Source organism: Caloenas nicobarica, chromosome 1 (assembly GCF_036013445.1).
Source record: "Caloenas nicobarica isolate bCalNic1 chromosome 1, bCalNic1.hap1, whole genome shotgun sequence".
NCBI classification, from domain to species: Eukaryota; Metazoa; Chordata; class Aves; order Columbiformes; family Columbidae; genus Caloenas; species Caloenas nicobarica.
Genome location: NC_088245.1, coordinates 191,721,402 through 191,744,108, shown reverse-complemented (window position 1 = coordinate 191,744,108; position 22,707 = coordinate 191,721,402). Strand labels below are relative to the sequence as shown.

At 39.1% G+C, this 22,707-nt stretch overlaps 1 protein-coding gene across 2 annotated transcripts in view; it reads left to right on the top strand.

Moving 5' to 3' along the window:
- FRY (FRY microtubule binding protein) overlaps positions 1 to 22,707 on the top strand; it is a 241,792-nt gene that overhangs the window by 26,026 nt on the left and 193,059 nt on the right. For both annotated transcript variants that reach the window (XM_065627032.1, XM_065627031.1), the window contains exon 2: positions 4,186 to 4,362. The gene's annotated coding sequence lies outside the window, so the exon portion shown is untranslated. The remainder of the gene's footprint in view (positions 1 to 4,185; positions 4,363 to 22,707) is intronic.

Here is a 22,707-nt window from a genome sequence, read left to right as displayed (position 1 = left end):
TTCTGACAAGTACTACAAATTTCGTTGGCAAAAGTTTGTGTGCATTTCATCGTGTTCTGGAGATTACTATCTGACCATCGGTTTTTATTAGTACTGTCCAAAAGCTGATAAACACAGAAATATTAGGACATAATCATGTGAAGCTGCACGCAGAAAAGAGAGACGCAGAGAGCAGAGCCTGGAAGGGTGGAGAGATGGTGGGTATGAATTTCGGGTGAGCAGATAGGATGCTGTGAAAACAAAACTAGGCAGGTACAAAACTGTACAGAGCTTAAAGTTGCAAAGTTAAAAGACAGTGTTAGGAGCAGGTTTGCAATAGCTGGTTACGTTTCTGAGACTAAATTTTTCCCTGCTGTTAAGGTCAGCTAAGAAAAGCTCTTTTGTTGGTTCTTGGATTCTGGTCAGTGTTGGCTTTAGGTTTTAGCTGTAGGTAGATAAAGTAGACAGTTGCCAACCATTTGGCTGGTGGAAGCAGCCAGACAGCTCAGTAAGACCTGCTTGGGTCCTGCCTTTCCTGGCCATTCACCAGAACGCAGTATATGGAGTTTATATGTAGATCACCTTCTATCTGGCATCTGGATTTTATTTATCTGCGTGCGTGGCCAGAAGTGGTTTGAGCAGTTTCTTTTGAGGATGATAGTCTATGTAATGCATGTATTGTCAGTTCTCAGTTGCCACGGTGAAAGATGTCCCATAAAAATAGTTGTTCTTTGAGGAGAGCTGTCATTTCTATTGGTGGGAGCTGCACATGAGTTGCTATTTAGTATTGGTGTCTATGTTATTTAGTATTGATATCTATTAGAAATATCAGACAAAGAGAGGGCTTGTAAAGAAAATTTTGCCCTTGTAATTAGACAGATCAATTCTGACCATCTGCAAAGATGGACTAATGCATGACAGGTCCAGCAGTACTGAGTATTCTGATATTAAGCTACATTGTGCTATCTCAAGTTTCTGTCAGTAGAGCTGAGATGTGGCGTGTTTGTTTGGTTTTTTGTTTTGTTGTTTTTTTCCTTTTCATGTGTGTTTTTGTATAAAGGAATCTTTGTCATACCTTAAGGACGGAACAAATGACGCTCTGAAATGAGTGCAGGCAGTAAGGTGCTGCAGGAGGGCAGGCCAACAGAGGGTGCTGGAGTGATGCAGCTCCTACCGTCACTAGTTTTATTGTTTTCTGGAGAACAATGTGTGTTTTGACAAACCTCCTTATTTTGGGATCTTACTTTACAGCTGTGGAGTTACTGCAGTGTTTGTGCATTTAATGCCACAATTTTTATACTTGTAAATATTATTCAGTTATGAAGATTATTTCAGAAATGCCCATTAAGCAATAATATTTACAAGAACAATGTGTACCTACTTAGGGTATTTATTGATTTTCTTTACCTCTAAAAAGTGACACAAATAAAAATCCTGCTTTTCAGAAGAAAAAGCTGGGCACAGTGGAAGTGCCAATGATCTCTGTGACTTATACCTGTTGTATTGTGTATATTTTGAGACCGATGTAACAAAACACCTGATCTATGAAAGTCATAGGTTGGTGTAAATAACACCTGTGTAGAAATAACATACTTACCAAGAAATGTCTGAAGGAGAATGAATAAAAAGTTAGAAAGCATAAGACAAATCGTTGTGCAACACTTTGCAGTCAAACTAATCATATCCATACTGTACTTTATTTCAGGTTCCTAATTTTTGTCCTTGTTCAGGGTCTGGTTTCTGCAGCGGTTGTAGAGGAGACTGTGCCCTTTATATACTGGACTGAAAAGGTGGTGTGTCTGCACATGGCTATAGCGTTTGGCTGGAGATTGCTTGATTCAGCTTGCCCCCGTTCTTGTAAATGAAGTGTGTCCATGAAAGTCAGTATTTACAGTGTTGCCTGAGAGTCTGTTATGGAAAGCACTCCCTCCCTCTCCTCCTGACTGTCCTCCCCACAAAGTGAAGGGTAATGACTTCTGGCTACCAGAGACTGGAAAGTGCAAATTTATCACATGAATATGCAGAAAAAGGTGATTGCTTTTAAGATGCAGTCTCTTCTAACTGCACAGATCTGATGTATGATGGACTAAATCCACTCTGTTGTACTGATTAGGATAACCTGAAGTATTCCATGTTATTGGGATTTTCTTTGAGTTTAAAACTTGATAACAAATTTTCGTCCAAAAATCTTGTACATCTCTGACAGCATCTCACAACCGTGAACGAACGGGCTTCTCAGCAGGGAGATGAGGAACTGGAGTAGTTTCAGGAACCTGTCAGATCTGCTGTCTGTCACTTCTCATTTTCCAGAACCAAAAAGCGTCTAAACAATGAGGCCTTATCTTTAAAATGCATTCGGAGTATAGCATACAAAAAGATACCCACATTTGCAGAAAGTTTGAAGCAGCAGATCTGAGCCACAGCTGCCCTGTCTATCTCAGTGACTTTTGACTTAGATGTCACAGTTCGATAGTTCTCTTAATGTTCAGGAAACCTGAACTCTTGCGTAAATATGCCAGAAGAGAATTATCCAGACTTACAGTACTGCTTCTTAAAGTGTGGGCAGAAGTACTGTTGTGTTTTTATGGAAAAGATCTTCAAAGGGCTATACAGAAGGAAGAAGGCATTGAAGAGAGAGAAATAAAAATGTATAAGCCCTTTAATAATATGTGGTGAAGTGGTGAGGGTGGTTCCTGTTGTTAAGGGAAGGGTGGAGAGAGGAGACAGGGTTGTACAACACCGCTTTATCAGATAGCAGAAAACTGAGTATCATTTGCTAATATCAACTCAGTAGATCTTTAAGTGCCCTATCAAACATTTGTTGAGGCTGAACAGGTCAGCCAGTGTTGCTGGAGTTGGACTGTCCTGTTTGCTGTCATGGGTCTGGAGTATTCAGGTTGAGAAAAACCGTTCAAGAGGCTGCTCTGACAGCACTGTGGTTGTCCAGGTGGATTTGACTCTGTCCATGGAGGTGTTCAACACTTTGGTTGAACAAGGCCCCGAGCAACTGCATCTCATACTGAAGTTAGCAAACAAGGTGTCTTACTCATTTCACAGATCTATGTAGCATCATCACTCCTTGAGCTCACAGACAACATTCAAATTCTCCTCGTAGTAACAAAATGCAAGTTGGTTTTGATAATCCAGCATTGTGGGCCTCTGGGCACATCCATCACGGGACAGCCCTCTCCCTCGAAGTGCGGTGCCCACGTCTGCTGCCAGTGGTTTTGCACATAGACATGGTGCAGGTGGCAGTCTCAGCTTCAGAGCCTTTGTTCCTATTGGGATCTGCTCAAAACTCTCAGCTTCTTTTCCATCTCCACCTTTTGAAGTGGCATTAAAACCTGGGACACACTGACAGTAACATGGCAGCAGACGATGAGCATATTGCTCAGAGAAGGAGCACCAGAGACAACTTCATGCTCCTCATGGTTCCATGACCAGTGAATCCCAGGCATAAACCTGAGTAAGAACAGTCCTGCAGTCCAAAAGCCATCTCTGTGTTGGGATATTTGGGGACTGAGAAGATGTCATCCAGTCTAGGTGAGGAAATGTTGCAGTGGTAGCTTTGTGCTGCTTCTATGTAGCATAAGAGTAAATGTACATGGCCTGTCTCAAAGAATAGTTATGGGTGAATAACTTTTGTTTCTGAGCCTGCAGCTGTTATTAGACTGAATTAAAAAATTGGCTGCTAGATGCATGTGGTTGCACCAAATAGAAATGTAATGTTTCCTGTTCTTACAGGGGCCTTGTAGTTGTACCTGAACAGTAAAAGATTCCTACTCTCAGCATTTTTATTTTCCAGAGGTGCCACTCTGTTTACTTCTGATTGACGAATTACAGCATAATGCAGTTTCTGCTGTTGCTTGTAGTTTCTGACCAGAAATCTACCAAAACCAACCAAACAACAAAAAGGCTAGTTTATATTGTCATTGTAAAGACAAGTTGTAATTTTAAAAATTTACAACATTTGGATAGATAATTTTCCGACTTTTGTGTCTCTATCCAAGAGCATGAATTCCTGGTAAGAAAAGATGCAATTATTCTTTTAACAGCATCTATTATGAAATGTTTGGTAGATAAATACCATTTTGAAGGTCATGTTTTAAGACTTGGATTTTGTTTAATCTTTTGCTTAATCTGGGAGCAGTAATATATCATGTTGTCCAGATGCAGGAAGGTTAAATCGCCTGTCGTTTTCCCTAGGTAGCTGTGATGGCTCACAATGCAGAAGAGTGATCTCCAGGAAGCAAGCAAGAGAGCATCCAGGCTGCTTGCACTTAACCCATCTTTGCCTGAACTAGAAAACTATTTATGAAAATTACATTGCAAAATTAAAGCATTAAGAGAGATCACTACTGGAAACTGTTGCTTCAGGGAAAGGTAAGACTTTGCATTAATTATCTGGTCATTATAGATTTACATGAGATTTTTCTGTTGGAATGATAGTGAATTTTATGTATGAATGCTTTTATTGAATACATGTGGCAACTCTTATCCTTTTTTTAGTAAATAGTTTAAAGTGTTTTGCAGAGGTGAAAAATATAAAACGTGCATGTTGGGATTTGGAAGCTCATGTATATGTAGTTCTTACTGAAAAGGATTGTGTGCATGAATTTAAATATTTTGCAATGACAGGTTTTGGTTTCTTATAGCCTCACTTTACATATGAATTACAGAGCTGTATGAAAACCATCACATGTGACATGAGATTGTGAACATACTTTACTCCATGTGTTTATGGACTCTCTGTGTTAATGTCAGTGAAAGCTGCCAAACCGTTACCAGGAGCTGAAGAAACTTGGGGGTTTTAACTAATCTGATACAGTGCAAGTGTTTAGTTAAAGCCTTCCTGGGACTGAAATTCCTTACAGAAAACAGCTGGCTATATTTGGTTTTGTAAATGCTGATACGTGTTTGAAAACAGATGAGTAAGCATTTTGCATGTGTACTAAATAAATATCTGAAATAGTTGCAGTTGCTACCATGCATTTATATTTCAAGGAACCATGGGAAAAATAGAGAGCAACATGAGTAGAAATTTATCAGTGTCCTTCTCTTGAACAAAACAAAACCTTTTTTTCCTACTAAAAAAGGTTGGATGTGTTTTAACCTATCTTTATTAAGCTGTAGTTAGTCTTTCTGCCATATAAGAACAAGATTTCTTTGAGTCAATTAGTTTTGCCCTGTAATCGGCTGTAAGTCACAGCAAATTTTATTGTTAGCAGTATTTTTCCTGGAGTACTGGCTTCCCCAGTGCTCCCAATTCTATTCCACTGAAGAGTGAAATATTTTCTTTTGCTTTTAAAGAGCAGTACTATAAAAGCTCTTGACAGGGCCACAGACTTTTCAATCTGAGTAGTTATTTTTATGTTATTTGATTGCTTAAATGCAGATTTTTCCATTTCAGCTTTTCTAGATCTTTGGATGATGGCTTTCAGTACACTGAGACAATTATATTATAATACCATTTGTAATTCAGTGCCTATTTTAATTCAATGTAGACTTTTTTTTAATCCAAGACAGTGGAGATCAAAACAAGTAGAAGGATGTATTTATGCTGTAGGGCACAGAGATCTGCACATATGTGATATATATTCTAGACCTATATGACCTACATGACCATCACTATGATGGTGATTTTCATTGCCTAGAGATGAGCCGTTCTGTGCATGCTGACATGAAAAGGGCTCTGTACGGCTGACTCTATCAGTTCAGGCTTGTGCCAGGGCTCTAGGACACATCTCCACAGCAGCGTGTGCGATTTCAACCTGGTGTACCATTGGAACACACTGAAATTCCCGTGTCAGTCGCTGAAGGGTGTGAGGGAGACGTCTAACCCATATAAAATAATGCAGCCAAGGGAGTCTAGAGCATGGTCACGAGTGCTCTGGACACAAGATTGAGCACATATCGTTGCACCACACGAGCCAGGAGGGAATGTGTGATAACTCTGGTCTGGAAAAGTACAACTATATGTAATTACAGGCTCTAAGCTGGGAAACGAGAGAGCTGTTTCCTAGACTACCTTGCGACTATAGTTCTAGGACCTCCTACGTCCCAGTTAAGCCAACTCAGAAAATACTGTGATTCTGTGACCACTTCTGAACTAGTTTATCTGTTTTACTGTGTCTCGAAACAACTCAGTATACTAATGCTTCTCCTTCACAAAGCAGTTTAAGAAGATATAACACAACCTCTCAGCAGTTAAGCTAATGGCTTCTGAGTGAAAACAGTACCTCATGGCAGGCTTCCCACTCCACTGAATACAAATTTGGCATATTAGAAGGTGCCTTGTAAATGTCCTTGAACTCAGAGTTTGAATTACATGAATATGCAAGCAGATTCATGGGCTTTTATTTTCTAAAAGGGAGATGAGACCAACTGACATGATGTGCTCTTGTGAAATCTCTTATCTTTTACAGTTTAGAAAAAATCCCAGGGCATAGAGGGAATTATTTAGTGCCATTTAACCAGAACAGTGTTGGTTTTTAATTACACTGGTGGCATATCTGAAAAAATAGCAGTACTACAGTCTTATGAATGTGGGACCTTTTATCTTTCCATAGGTTCTCTCAGGTTTTGGAGGATGACATTGCTGGCATCAGCAAGAGAATGCTGGGGGAGATCGTATCTGTTGCTGCTCATAAACATAACTGCCTTGTTTTCTCTTATTTATTTTAAAACTGCACTATAAATTTACGCTCTTTGATTTATTTGGTCTGATGACATTTTAGTAGTGTATTTGTCCCGCTCTAAATTTAACTCAATCAGTTCTGTGCATTTGGCTTTTGGAAATAACAAATGAGAATTGTCTATTCAGACCCACCAAAGCATGTGACAAGCTATCTGGCCGTAATCTAGGAATGCAATTAATTGTGTTTAGTTATGCACTTTTTTTGCCAAGTTAGTTTTAAAATATTGCAAGGTAGAGGCCTCACAGGACATAAAAACTCAACCATTATATTTTTAGTGCTTTGGCTTCATTTTTCAAAGTTTGAGAAACTCCCTCATTTCTTCCCTCGATTAATTGTGAAGCCTGTATTACCTATGAAGGTCGTATCGTAGAGTCATAGAATCATTTTTGTTGGAAGGGACCCTTAAGATCATTGTGTCCAACCATACCCTAACTCTAGCACTAAACCATGTCCCTGGAAACCTCATCTACGTGTCTTTTAAACACCTCCAGGGATGATGACTCCACCACTTCCCTGGGCAGCCTGTTCTAGTGCTGATGTTTACTTAAGTTCTGATAACAAGCATTGGTTTATTTAGTGTTAAAGAAAAATGCAGATCGCAGCAGCAATAGGTTCAGGAAGTTGTTCTCCATTTCAGTCTCACTTTTTGGAGAGACTTAAGCCTGGCTGTGTGGAAGCATCCAATTCTATAATTGCCTAAACTATGTACATATATACATGGATTATAGTACTTCATGAGCTGGTGGATGAGATATTTAAATAGATTGGACTGATACATGGGAATAAATGAGAGCTGGGTGTCCAAGAATTGAGATGGAGCATGAATAGACCAGTAGGTTAAAAAATATAACAAGAAAAAAAAAAGGCAGAAAAGGAAGAACTAAAAATACATTTGTTTTGTTATTTTAGGGATTTCTACTGGTTACATAAAAATTGCTGAACTTAAAAGGTCATACTACGAGTGCTCAGTACCTCTCAAACATTCATTTTAATCTAGTGCAGAGACATAAATGAAGACTGACACTTGGAATTTGGGGGAGGCGATATAATTTTTTTTCTAATTAAAAATAACAGTGTTCTAGTTCGGGATCTGTTCTGAGAAACAGATCAGCATCATTCATCGTGTTGTAGCCAACAGTACTGATATTGGCTTAAATAAGGTAATAACATTTTAGGGCTGATAAGGATCATTTAATATTGCCTAAGAGTGTTTTTTGGTTTTCTTTTCATGTTAAGGTACTGTAATAAATCATGAAAGGAGTTTGTCAGTATTAATCCCAGAAGAGTTTTTCAGAATCTTTCTAGCTATAAAATGTGTGAGAGTTTTAATGATTTGGTTTTTGCTTGTATCTCTATTTACTTCCTTAAAAAGCGAAAAAAAAAAAAAGAAAAATAGAAAGTGGGAGACCTGCATCTGGTATTAAAGAAAATATTTCTTTTAGGAGTGTGCATAGCATGAAAGATATCACAAAATAGGCAGCCATTCTTATTGAAGCAGCAAATACTTTAAAAAAAGTCACAAAATGAACAACAAAATCACAGAAAGTATGCTGTTATTTCCAAAGTAAATATTTTACCAAATAGGTTTTTGATAGAAGGAACAAGATGTACAAGGAACAGGATGTGATACGTATCCAGTACATCATCTTAAACATGTTTTAAACTTCCTGGCTTTTCTCTTGCTTATGTTTAGATAAAGCTTAAATGGTTCCACTCAATGCTGTTTTTCTTTGATTAAAACAGATAACATTTTCCCCAAGTAGGTGGCTGATCTGGGGGGTCTTTTAAGTATAAGCAATTTTTTCTTGTACATGTTCCTCCATATAGTAGAATAAGGGAAAGACTTTCATTCTTCATTCTCCCCTATAGAGAAATGAGCTAAAAAGTCCAAAGACACAGATATGCTGCTTTTTCTCTCAGTGCTGATGTGCTATTTTGGGATATGTGCTGACCTGCTTTCTGTGTTCCAGAAAGCGAACTGAAAAATTTTAGTTCAGGTTGCAGAAAGATTTGGATTTATTTTTCAGTAGATTTTTTATACATTCTTTCACATAGATACACACATACCCACGTTGGCTAATGTGGGGGTTGATGTACAGCAGCAAATCAAGATTGCCAATTTTGGTACGATTTCAACAAGAGGAGCAGCAGAGATCTGCTGCTGGAGACCTTCCTTGAGAGGATTTGACAGGAAGATATTTCCAATCTAGTGGTGCCATTATTCAGTTACATGACAAGACAGAAAGCTTTCAGACCCCAATTCTGAATAAATTTGATACCTAAGTAGAAACATCCAAAATTGCTTTAAGAATCTTATTATATTTTTTCCAGTTTCTTCAGCATTTTCTTAGAGACTGGAAGATAAAACCCCTTTGAATTGTTTACTTTGACTCTGTGTACCTCTTTATTTAGCACTCTGACCATCAGAGAATGTTCAGCCCCTTAGTTTGCGCTTCCCAATTAAAATAATGATACACAGAGCTTGGGTATTGTATCAACAAACAATGAGGGATGAAGACCTGCTCCTGCCCTCTGCTTGAGGCAGGAAAAATTCATCAGCCCCGGGAACCCTGCACTCACATGTCAGCTCTTCCCAGCAGAGCAGCTCTGCTGGTGGAAGAAAATCCTTCTTAGTTTATTGTGCTTCACTCATTATGACCGTAGAGCAGAAGATCTTGGTGTGGCATTCCCCTCATCTAACCTGCGTGAGCATACAAAGGTTAAACATCTCTAAGTCTCAAGAAACATCTGCACTTCAGGGGAAAAGACAATTTCTCCTCTACTCAGTTAGGGGAGATGAATTCTGCCCTGCAGAGGTACCTCTCTCTCTGTCGTGGATGAGAGTTCCTGTGCTGCATTCTCTGCCATGCAAGCAGATGCGTCCTGCTTGTTATACTTGAGAAACGTATCTGGGAATCTCATTTCTGCTGAAATGTGCTCTGAACTTCACCCATTTCTCCATGCGCTTCCAATCTGTGTAGGAACCAAGAGGATCTTGGGTTATTTAGGTCCCCTTGGGACTCCCTGTTAGTTTCCACCCTCCCCAAAAATATTTATTACATTTGCACACTATGCTGAAAGAGCTGTTTCCTAATACTCTGCTGTTTGGAGTCAAGACTTGGAAGGTTAACCCCAAACAGTCGTATCCACTGAAGAAAGACAGAAGTGATATGACCAGTGGTGTCAAGTGCCATGAGTAGGTCTGATCCTTGTTATAGTACTTTTTCATGTCCATAGCTGAAAGTTGTTCTCAGATGCAGAGTTGCTTTATCAGCTTAATTTATAGTGCTAACATGACAGTACTGCTTAACTACAAAAAACACAAGGGTAATGATTCCTAACACAAATTGTTGAAGGACTTATCTTACTGATATATGTCTTCCTGAAAATAATTCGTTTCTATAGTATAACCACTTTTTCGTGGATGTTTGCATAATTACGGAAGCGTTCAGGAATGTATTTTTCATCTTTTGCTGTCCTAGAGACTGGTAACGACTTCCCAGAGATAAGCCAGATCATGTTATTCTATGCTATCACAGGCATTAGTTCTTCAAATTCCTCTTGAAACTAATCTGAAATGTCAGGAAAGTATAGTTTATTTGAGCTTTGTGAGGATACTGCAACAGGGCTGCACAGTCTTTGCTTGAGTATCTTTGAACCTAGATTAATTTCAGGATTATCATCCTGAGTCCTAAAAGACCCAAATGGCCTACAGTCTGTCTGAAAGGCTTAGTGCTCCTCAATAGTGCTCCACTCATCTTAATTTGGGGGTTATAGAGTCCAGAGCTGAGCTCGCCAGAAGCAGGAGGCTGATGTTTGTGCATCTCCCTGGGCTGTGGAATGAATCACTGAAGGAGTTCAGTGGGAGTCTCGCTGTGTTTTGGGAGTGTTGCAGGATTTATCTCCCATGGCAAGGTTTTTTCTCTCTAACTAAGCTCTTAATTGACTTTGTGTGAAATGAATTCCCCAGTTCTGACGCCCTGTATAGAGATAACAGTAGAAGGCAGTAAGGAGTGGAAACATGTTTCCTTTTCTTGAGAGAGCTGATAAACACGTCAATTGATGTTCATGATCAGTGGGCAAACAGGTGTCTTAAAATATGTACTTTCTACAGTGAGTATCTGACTTAAACTAGGTTATTGCACGGTTTCATTTGACACTAACACTTCATTTTTCTCAGTTGTTTTCATACCTGTTACTAGCCAGAATAAGATCATGTTGCCTTAGTTTAAAATTTACCAGTTGCACAGCTGACATTCAGGAAAGTAACTCTCCTTTTCTGTTCTATTGTTGCAAGAGTGATCTTTATTTCTTATTTTCATTGCATGCAGTAGTGTGTATATATATTTGGTGTTTATCTGGTGAGCCTTGAGCCGCTGCAGCTGTGTGCAGGGACACTTTCAGCAACACAATCCCTAAAGGGAGCATCTGTTGAACACATGATCTCTTTGGTCATTTTGCCTGATTACAGCGCTTGCAAAGGGGATGCAACTCCTCTCTTCTGCTAATACTGTTTTGAATCTATCTACTGTCATTCTTGCAAATTAACTATTGTCAAGTTAGTCTAAATTGTAGTTAACTCAGGCCAGTACATAGTCACAAAGAATCTCATCCAAATTTTTAAATGTTTTTTCTAATTCGTTCTTGTTCTGCTTGTATTAATATCTGTGACCACTTAGAGTCCTAATCTGAATAGCCATGGGGAAATGGAATAATCAGTATACATCTGTATGGTTTTATTAGCCACATTAAAAAAAAATATATACAAATTGCACAGGCACACTCCCTTAAATCTGACAGTGGTATGCTGTCTATATAAATTGTGTCAGGTTTATAGCAGTGTAATACAGCATGATGGTTTTCCAGTCCCGTCCAGGAACAAGGTTTCAGGCATGATTTGGATGTCATCTTGTCATGCAGCTGATGCTTTAAAAGGTCAGAGGAAAATAATCACTACAATTGGGAGCTTTTAATGTCATTATTTAAAAAGGTAGTGCTTTTTAACTAGTTGGGTTCTCACGCATCTTCAGGAAACCAAGTGGAGGAATGAGAAGCCCAAAATACCTCTGACTTCAGGCAAGACTGTGGAGGGAGTCTTATTCTTCCTTTCAGGTTTTGTGGGGTTTTTTCCCTTTTTTCAGTCTTTAAGCCGTTGTCATTTTTCACTCGCCTTACAGCCTGCCATAGGGGTCAGCCCTGCCCGTGCTCGCCAGCCGCACTCGCTGCTGCTGGAGCCAGCGCCGTGTATGGGTTACGTGCCGTTGGCTGCCGCTTCCTGCAGTTTGGAGACACGGAGTTTCCTCACATCCTTTCCTTTCCCCTATTTTTTTACACGTGTATTGGCTGTCATCTTTTATCTCTGAGTATAGGAAAAAAAAACCCTTTAAAACTCAAGTAGCTGTTCCTTTGCTTTCTGTCTTTCTTTCCGTGACAATGTAAGAGGAGCTCTTGAGTGCTTCTAAATTCACATTTATGAGCTTGTGTAGAGAAACATTCCCTCAGCCGCTCTCATTTTACCCAGGCAATGCTTTGCTTACTGCAGATGGGAGAGGCGGAGAAGAGAGGGATGCAGAGAGAGAGAGAAACTCTGTTTGCAATATGGGGTTCAAATTTGGGAGCACAATCACTACTAATTCAGGTGCAGTTGGTAAGAGAGGTGACAGAACTCCGTTCTAAGTCTGTACACAGAAAAATGTGTATTTTATGAAAGAAGTATCCCACTGTATTGCAGCGTTAGATGCAATAAGTGTGTCTTATTAATACTGTTGAATGCAAAATAAGTATTTATAATAAAAGTACAGAAGTTTGATGTTGCACGATTAAACATGTACAAATCGGATATGGGGTATTAATGTCTGTATCTGGAGGTTTTAAAGATATTTTACACATCTGTGCTTTACGATGCTGTAGCAATGTCACGTTGGTTCTTGTATACGGTTGACTTCTGTAGCAGAAGCTGAAACTCTTGTCCTGGGGGTTGTGCTTCAATCAGATGTTCAAAGTAGCTGGTAAGGATGTGTTCTGGTGTTTCTGGAGCTCGGGTAGAACACCTTCATTTTTCTATTGACCGGTCTCGCACTTTGCACAGTTTTATAAGTAGTTCTCAGGAAGATGAAATACAGCCAAGGACACAGAGAGCAAATTGAGTATATCCCTAATACTAGAGAGAGAATAAAAATAAGTGAAAGTGTATATCAGTCTGTATGTCACACTTCCCATGAAGTGGGATGTGCAGAAAGCATGCCAGAGAAAAAACTTCAAAGCCATTTCTGTGTGCCAAACATCAAGAATATGCGCGTGGTTCTGACTCCGCTGTGTGACAGCTAGGAAGGAGGATGGTTTGCTGACTGATGGAGATGGAATGCATTTGTCATCTTAGACAAAAATTTGAGATGCTTTTGTGAAGGCTGTTTGTCTCTGGGGAAAACCGAAGAGTAGGCTCACACCTTGCAGTTTGTGTGCTCCTTTGGCCAGAACTGTTGCTTTAATAGACACCTTTATCATCACTAGATGAAACTGATAGCACTAATTTAGAGAATCAGTTGAATAAAACTGGGTTATGTTTCTGTCACTCTTAGGGATCCATCTACATTTATTGTATTCCTACTTAAACTCTGGAACTATCACAGCTAAACGTGTCTTTCCTACTCAGTGCAACATGCTGTGCATGGAAATGAAGTGGGCTTTGGGGGAGAACATGGAGAAGCTGGAAAGCTGCAGGCTGAGCATATAATCAAGGATTCTCTGAACTGATACTGAATGATACAAATTTCTATGCTCCAGTTCCTTTAATAGTAGTTATGAGTACACTCATTTCTGAAGATGGTATCATTTGTGCATCTGAATTTTAGTGTGGCCTGAGTACACGCATGAGATCCATCTGTTTGGGGACTCAGGCAAAATATAAGTACTTCACATATTTGTCTTAAATGAAGAACTAAGATATAATCTATACCCGGCTGTTTGAACTGCCACACTTCTGAAAATGAGCAGGTGTCAGTGCTGAGAATCTAGGGAACAGTTTGCCCCAACCTGAGGGTACAGATGAAGCTCAGACCAGTAGGAGCCTGGGCAGTGGTGTTTTCTGCTGTTCTGGAATGGTTCTGCCCCATTTGAGAAAGGAAGACCATTAAGTAAAATCTCACCCTTAATTAGTAATAGATGATACAAAATTTGCTTCATTATTTGGCTGTAGAAGTAGTATCTAGACTCAGAACAGGTGCTAGCCCAGGGGTTTCAGATCACATCCTTGCATCAGGTTGTAACACACAGCCTGTTAAGACCTAAGGCATAGATATTCAGGGAGGATGACATGGAGATTAAGTGACTGCGCATTAAGTGGAGTCTGATGCTGTAGGAAGATGTGAAGGGTGGGAGAAGATGAGAAATGAAATCTTCGCAAGGACTCAAGAGGATGCATAGCTGAATTTCTCCCCTCCCTTCTTTTCAGTATTTATTTCGAAGTGTTTTCTGATACACTGTTCCTGTGGGGTTTTTTTTGTGTGTGTATTTTTTTCTTCAATGTTGGAAAGACGTGTGAAACCTAATTTAGGTCTGTCCTGTTACATTGCATAGGACAAGTTTACTGAAGGGTGAGATAAGTTTGGCTGCCTTTCTTGGTTCCTCTTCATTAACAGAAGTTAATGCAGCACAAACAATCCAGTCCTGGGCAAGCGACTATTTCTGCCACAGGGCAGCCCGATCTATCTGTGTTGCATCTCATCCAGCACTGAATCAATGCAAGTTCAATATGTTGGAATTTTTAAAAGTCAATATGTTAGAATAAGCCACATATATATTTGCCCATCCGTGAAAAGCAGAATTTTCGTTATCTTTTCATTTTTGTGGCAAGGAAAGGAAAAAGACTGGACTTCCTAAATCTCTGTGATCACTTTGGACAGTGGCCTCTCTTAAGAGCAAGTGTAGAACAAACTCTTTGTAATTGATGGAAAATGTCATTAAAATGATACTCTCTATAAAGTACTTTCAAGTTCCAAATGTTTTGGATTTTTTTCCTCTCTATCAGTAACACTTTTTTATTTTCTACAGAAGCTGAAATGCTTTGTTGTTATCTCATAAATATGTGCTAACAATTTAATTTATGTAAAATACCGAACACTCAGAAGTGGTTTTAAATAGAAAATTGTGTCTGAAATCTGTAAGTTTCATATTCATAGCTTGCTCACAGTATTCACTTTCTACTCAGAACTCAGTGTGAGAAACGGGGGCATCTGCCATGTTTTTTTCAGGACTAGTACTACACCCTGCTAAATAAAATTCCTGTGTAGCCTCCAGGTCTTTCTCTTAGCGCTGTACCCAGAGCACAGGCCTGATGTCACAGATTGCAGTGGAATAACGGAAGGCTGGATTTTGTAACTGCGAGTGCGTGTTCTGGCAAGTTCCACCCTTGGGCTTTGGTCTCTGGAAGATGCTCATCTGCTGGATCCTGACGGCTCCGAGGCCACCGGCGGGTTCCTGCGCTCGGCCTCTGCACCTCCCCACCCAAAAAAAGCCTATTTCCAGGGTTTGCGCTGCCTCTCTGTTGAGAGGATCAGCTTTCAAGTCCTGTGAAGATAAGGCTGTGACAGCTATCATGTAATGGGAACATCAGCGTGAAGTGAAATTGTTACAAACGTGCATTAGCATATTAATTGTTCCGCTTGTGAAATGCTGTGACATGAGTCAGCTTCCCCTCTGAATATAGGAAGTGCACATTATGAATCAAACAGTAAAGGGCAAATATTATCTTAGACCCAGATTACGGCTTTAACCATTTATTTTGTTTGTTGTTAGCAAATAAGAACATGATGACAAATTAAAGGTGCTTATCATCTGCCAGCTGAATGACAATGCATTTGAAACACTTGGTCTAGTCTCTTGTCAGTATTAATCCATTAAAATCAGCATAACAGCACACAAAGCAACTCAGGAAAAGCTGTATTCTCTTCATGATTTATGTGTTTGTTTTTGAGGGAGGTGAGGAGTTGTGTGGGCTAAAAGCTTATTTCTCTTTTCTGTGACTGCAATTCAATATTAAGTTATCTACTGCAAATTAAAACTGTAAACGTACTGCATGATATGACTAGCATCTAATAGTCTGATTTAGCTTGCTCTAAGGTCAGGTGTAGCCTGGCAGCTAAGTCCTAATTGCGCTATTCTATGAGTCAAGCATTTGCTACAAGGGTAGAAATTAATGTGAACCTAAAATTATCTCTTTGCTGTCTTTGAGAGTATGACCATCACTGGTTATTTGTTGACCTTTTCCTCTTATCCCCACTTCTGAAAAATGATGCTTGACTAAAGAGAGGCTTTTTGGATGCTTAGGCTGTATTAAATCCAGGTTCTTTGCTTGTAATAGCATTAGACTGGAAGAAATGGGTTAATTCAAGCAGAGGACATGTCAGATGTTCACATCCTGTATATTAAGACAACAAGGTTATTCCAGAAAATTGAACAAATCATTTTTGGTGGGCCTGAACAGCTGTATGTTTTCCTCACTTTTTGATTCCCCATTTTATCTTCTTGCATTGTTCATCTTTCCTATTTGAAATGCAAAACAAACAAGGTTAGAGGCTTCATCGCACAGGTGTGTTTGCAGATCTGTGACTGTTCTGCTGTGTACAGGGGATGAGAGCCAGGTAATAAGTGCTTATGGGAAAAAAAGAAGCAAGAGTTTTCTAAGTGTGTATATATGGTTAAACAGTCACCTCTGAGCAAGCAGGTACCCAAGAGCCCTCAGCTTGGTTGTTATCAACTTGATTTCTTTAAACACTTTGGACACGCGTAAAACCCACCCAAAATGCAGTAACTAGCCTCAACTTTGCCTTTGTAACCTTAGTTTTACAAATATTTTAACTAGGGGTAACCTCACACAGGCACCAAAAGAAATTATTCACATATCCCTGTCCTGGATGCTTACTCCTGTCTTTTTGTCTGTTGGGGCAGCATGGATAAAAACAAATAAATAAACAAAAGGTAACCCAGGTTTGTGCCGTGGTTAGCCTCACAAAATGGGTGTTAATGCAACAAGGAGAGAGGCTCCATGGGCCTCAGGCAAGAAGGAGGATGAGGCTTGATTGATTGATTGATTTAGTTGTGCTGGCTTAAAATGTTAGTAAAGCTCAAACTTTCTTTTGCTGCCATTGCAGTTGCTCCCACATAGGTGGCTAAAAGGCCTCATCCTCCCTTTACATACCATTCTGCTCTGGTATGTATAGCGTGGTGGGAAGGTCCATGAATCAATGTACACTGATACCGAAGTTACTTTACCAAACCAGAGAGGAACTCATTGTGGTGTTGGTTTTTTTGTTCCATAATACAGATTTTCTGAGCCAGCCTGCACTGGCTGACACATTGAGAACACTTTTGGGAAACCTTTTCTTGTTTCTGCTGTTGATAAGCACAAATATTTCATCAGCTGAAAACGAGAACGACAGCTCTAATTCAGTCATAATAACCAGTGGCTTACTGCACAGGAAATATAACAAGATTTTCTGCCATATTATTAAACAAAAAGCGAATTATAATTCCTCCTGTGAGAAACCTTACTTTTCCATGACCTGCACTGTGCTAATTTTGTAGCCTCAAATCCGTATTTCTGCAGTACAGAGTATTGTCCAAACACAAATTAGTTACCAAACATAAGTTTCCTTTAGGTTTTATTTACCAAACTTTAATAAAAAGAAACAGCAATAGAAACTGCAGACGCTACAGTTGAGTTGTCTGCTGGAGGCAAGGGGCGTGACGTTCTGATTTAGCCTTCAACCGTAATGGATAAATCCAATTATTATTATACTGAGCTTTCAGAATTGTAAGAAAATGCTGAACTACTCTGAACCTACCAGAGAAGCCTGAATCCTTATTAACCTTTGCCAGCCTCAAAATGCAGCCAAATTATAATTCCTGTGCTTTGTTTTTCAGCATTTCAGCACTTTCATGAGTCAGGTATGAAGGCAACACAAGGATTACTTTCTTGTAGTAATCTGTTCTGAAGGATCTTGTGTAAACCTTTGATGGGATAAATAAGTAGTCTTCTTTTATCTTCTATGCTCAAACACCTATAATAGATTAATGACACTTTTTTTTTTTGGCGCCCACATTGATTATTCATATTGTGTTGTAATCTTGGTGTTTTACTCAATTCTTAATTATCATTTTAATCACACTTTCAGATAAAAGGCTCAGTGAAGTGTAAATCCTTGAACTATGCTATTAATATATCCTTCTTAAAAAAAAAAAAAAAAGAAGTATTTCATTCTCCAGTCTCTTGTAATTTTCAAAGATTTACTTATTTTTGCAAAATACTTCAACAATTTGATTCTTGATTTTCTTCTGGATTCCTGGATGTATATGGAGGAACCTTGTGATGAATTGCCTTAACAAGTTTATTTCTACACATCATGCTTGCATTTTTTTTTTTTTCCACTCCGGTTTTATTTCCATCTATACACATGCAACGCTTCTGTCTCTAAGTGGAAAATAGGAGGTCTGAGAGGGATGTTGTCACGGCAGCCTCGGTGAAGAAGAATCACAAATTTTACCGAGTGCTCTTTTCCTTTACTCCTGTGCTGAATCTTAAAATATTTTTTGAATTCTCAGTGCATCTGCTTTATTTCTTTGATCTTATGATTAATAATCAGCTCTTCCAAGTCCCTCTTCCTCCCCTGTTCCTGGTTTTGTTCTTTGTACTGTGCTGTAACTTATTCCATAGTGGTCTCACTTGGGAGTAGACTGTCAAGTTTTTACAGATATGTCTCAAAGAGGAGAAAATGACCAACAGGAGATACATAAACTAAGTCACTAGAAGAGCCTAATAAAATGGCACTTGGGCATCTCACTCCGAGAAGTTTTGGACACCACAAAGACCTTCAACTTCTGTTCTCCTGCCGCATATTCCTTTACTTTACCTCCTTAGGATTTTCAGTTTTCAGAACAAGTGTTTGCCTGTCTTGTTTTTTAGGTCTGAATGAATTTTCAAAGTATGCGTTCTAGAGTGGATCCTACAAAAGACAGTTAAGTGATGAGAGGTTTGTGGTGTTCACCTCTCCTGGATTCCCACCTGAATGCCCCTCCAGGGTGACCTGTTCTCCAGTGTGCTGCTGCTGGACCAGGTGCTTGTGCCCTTGACGGTCTCCCCCATCTGAAAGAGTGTGATCACTATCGCACCTTTGACTATCCCAGCGGCGATTTCCCCTGCTGGAAATGTTCCCCTTGGCATGAATATTCATTGGGCTGGAGAAAGTAAGGTTGTACAGTGCAGCAATTGTATCGCTCAGCTAGAATATGGGACAGTCACTTTCAAGTCACTCTTCTAATGAATATTTAATTATTTCTACATGTTGGAGTAGCCTCAGCAGGAAAAGTTAAGAGCTGTTTCCAGAATATCCTGTAACCTGGTGGTTAGGTCACTTACTGAAGATGTTGAAATTTTATTTAAAGCTTCTGTCAAATTTCACTTTAAAGCTCCTCAAATGTCAATTCTTGCATTTGGTATTTGTTGTTTCTCAGTCTTCACACCTGGTTCAGATATATTTATATTTGCTGAGATTTAAGCATTTTCTATTGTTTTGAGAAGCATTTGATTTATTTTCTTTGGTTTAGTTGGACTATCAGGAATGGACTGATTATGTTGGTTCAGTCAAAGCTGAAAAAGCAAGTAGACTTGGAAGAGAAAGGGAAGCAAAGAAAGCTCCTCTGACCTGTTTTTTTTTTTTGTTACCTGGGAAAAAAAAGAGGATGCGATCCACAGATTCTACAGATTTGAAGGACATGAAAGAAGTATTTTAGCCTCTAATGATGAAGACCAGTGCCTAGAGGAATTTTTTAAAAGTACCTGAGCAATTTAGGCATACAATTCCCTTTGGTTATAACCTAATTCCCACCACCTAACCTGTTTTGGAGTCCAGTGGGATTTTCAAAAGCTTATTTCTGCATATAAGCAGAGCTCACAATCCTTTGAATACTCAGCAAGACCAGAAATAATCAGTTTGCTATCTACAGGTGGTGTTCACTTGCTTTAAATCACTTTGGTTTAAAAATCAGTTTGTTCTGTGTGTGAGGTATGATTTCTGGGTCCAGTGTGTTTAAGATTGGACTCTTACATTCATAATTTCAACTTCCAGTCAAATGCAATTTAATTTCTAGAGGAAGAGGACGAAATCTCACAGGCTATTTCATCCTTCTCCATTTCTAGCACAATAAAATATTTTAAAAGCTACATAGATTTATATTAAGATACATAATTTCCCCTCTTCCCTTCCAAAAGCGGGTAGGTGAACAGTTTCTTTCTTGTCAACAATAATAAAGGTTGTACTGAATTTCATACAAAACCAGTATCTGGAGCAGCCAACCTCTTGATCACTACCCCAATCGTACAATGTCTCCTATCTTTAGGAAAGTAATTAAAGCATTCATTCATGGCTAAGTGTTTTAAATGATTTGGAGAAATCAAGTCATATCTTCAGGTGTTAAAATCAGTTTGCCGTAGGTAGCCATGGCTGAAACATTAGCTACTTTCACTTTGAATTACCACTCTGCTTATTCACTTTAGCACATTAAAAGTTATTGTTATTCAACAGCAGAATGTATGTAGTTAGAAGATTTGTTAGTTTTAATTTACTAATCTCTTTTGTCTGATTTATGATAAAATTGAAGTAAGAAAATTAGCAGATTCATAGAAAATGTTAGGATTTGTCCTTTCTTCTTTCTGAACATTTGAGAAAGGAAGATCATGTCTGTGGCAGGCTCTAAAGATTTTGTTGGGGTAATTGGAACAAAAGAAGAAAAGTACCTTGGCTTTTAGTAGTTCAATGGAGAATTTACAGACCATCTTCAACATACACATATTTCAATGGCTTACTTTTATTAGTCAGCAGTTACATAGAGAGAAAATCAGTCACACTGGCAGATCTTTGATTCCGACATTATTGCTTCTTGAGGAAAGAAACCCCAAACTGGCAGTTGTGGCCCGAAAAACCTTTGTGTTTTGGACTGTTTATCAGTCTTCAAAATGTAACATTGTTGAAGGACAGGACTGAAAACATGAACATAACTGTTCAGGTTGTACCTTTCCCCAGCTGGTCCCTAGGCTGGGAATTGAGTTGGTTTATTTTTGTGTTTGGTTTGGTGCTTTTTTGTTTGGGTTTGGTTTGGGTTTGGATTTGGTGTTTGTTTTGGTTTGTTTGTTTTTCATTTGATCGGTTAGGATTTTTTTTGTCTTTTGCTTGTTTGGGTTGAGTTTTGGTTTGGGGTTTTTTTTCTCTCTGTCTTCTTTGTTTAAGGTTTAGCAACACTTGTTTAGCTCGCCAAGTTAATGAACTATTAATGAACTGATCTGAGAAATGCCACTGGTATAATATAAACCATGCCAGCCCTCGACAGTGCCTCATATTAAATTGTATTTTCCCCTTTGTAGAGATTGTGCTGCTGAGCTCGGGTCTGTTGAACTGCCTAATTACCTCCAAAGTTCCACGCGAACGACTTGGGCGCGTCTCCTCCCTGCGCCGTGTCATGGGCGCGAGGAGGGGTGGTGGAGTAACCCTACACCTGTCCCAACACACGCATGTCAACCTGCTCAACCTCCCCAGCCAGCGCCGGGCTGAGCATGAGGAGATCCGAGATTGTTGGGTCTGTGGCCACTAGTCCGGCGCTCCTGGGCGTTGGGCTCGGCTTTGCGCCGGGGCGGCTGTGGCAGGTGGGGCTCTGTGATGGCGGCTGATGACAGCAGCTTGTGCTCTAGGACTAGGAGTAAACTGAGTTCCTATCAGACTCGTTATAAATCAACAAGACGGAGAAGCCTGCCACCAGACATCCTGCTAGAAAATGATCTTAAAGGAAAGTTTCAAAGAAATATTAGGAATATAGAGCCTATACACCCAAGGCGTGCTAAGAAAAGACCTTCTATATTTTCAGGTAGGAAATGCTATGCTAACAGTATGTTGATGAAATATCTTTTAAACCTTTTTGGTAATATTTGAATGATTCAGTAGCTGAATCCAGTCAGAATCTATTCTGTTTTAAAACCTAAGACAGTTTTCACAGATAGATTTAATCAAGTATAATTTATGTTAAATTATGTCAGCCATTAGAGTCAAAGTGATGGAACCAAAAAGAGATACCTTCTTCATATTTTTGATTTCACATTGCTTCTTGTGGGGATTTTTTTAATACTTAGCATTTAAAGAAAGCCAATTGTTTCTTTAGAGCTTTAAACTGCGTTTTGCTTAAGCCCACTTATAAGCAGTGCAGTCAATAGTTGCGTGTAAGTATCTCTCTTGCTGCTCTAATACTGTATCTCATTGCTTTTCTGGAGGGGAGTGCTTTGCGAATACACAGACTTCTTCAACACAGCTTTTTTTTTTGTATGTGTGTGTAGCCAGAAATTAACATCACTAAATAGTCAAATGCATGCTTCAAATTCCTGGCTTGCACTGGAGCCTGTAATGTCCGTAGTTAATAGTTCAGTTTAACTCTCTAGTTGTTAAGAAGCAGCAACAAGGTGTTAAGAGTGGATTTCAACCAAGCTAATGGCAAGTCTGCATTATTTTGGTGGGGTTTTTTTTCTTTTATATTATGTGAAATATGCCTAAAATAGGCAGCAGATTAACATGAGGACAACAGATATGTGTCAAAACAGTCAGGTCATCGTTACTAGGAGGACTAAAAGGTTTTAGGGAGGGAAAATCAATACCAGCTCATCTCTACTGAAACTGAAGATGTGTTTCTGTGAGGCAATCAGAGGAAATCCTTTATTAGAAACAGAAAATATACTGGTTTTTAAATGTAGGTATCTCCATTTCCAGATGAAAATGAGGATTTAAAAATTTCTAGGGAGAAATAGTACAATCACTCAGATCTTTGAAGTATATAAAAAGTGTTACTGATTATTTAAATATGAATATTATATTCCTTAATGACTGCTAAACTTCTTTCTTATGAGCTGAAACAGTGCTGAAGGAATGGGAATTCTATGTTAAAAGATGACAGAGGGCGGCACTGTTCATGTGGGATTGAGGGCCTCCATTGTACCTCT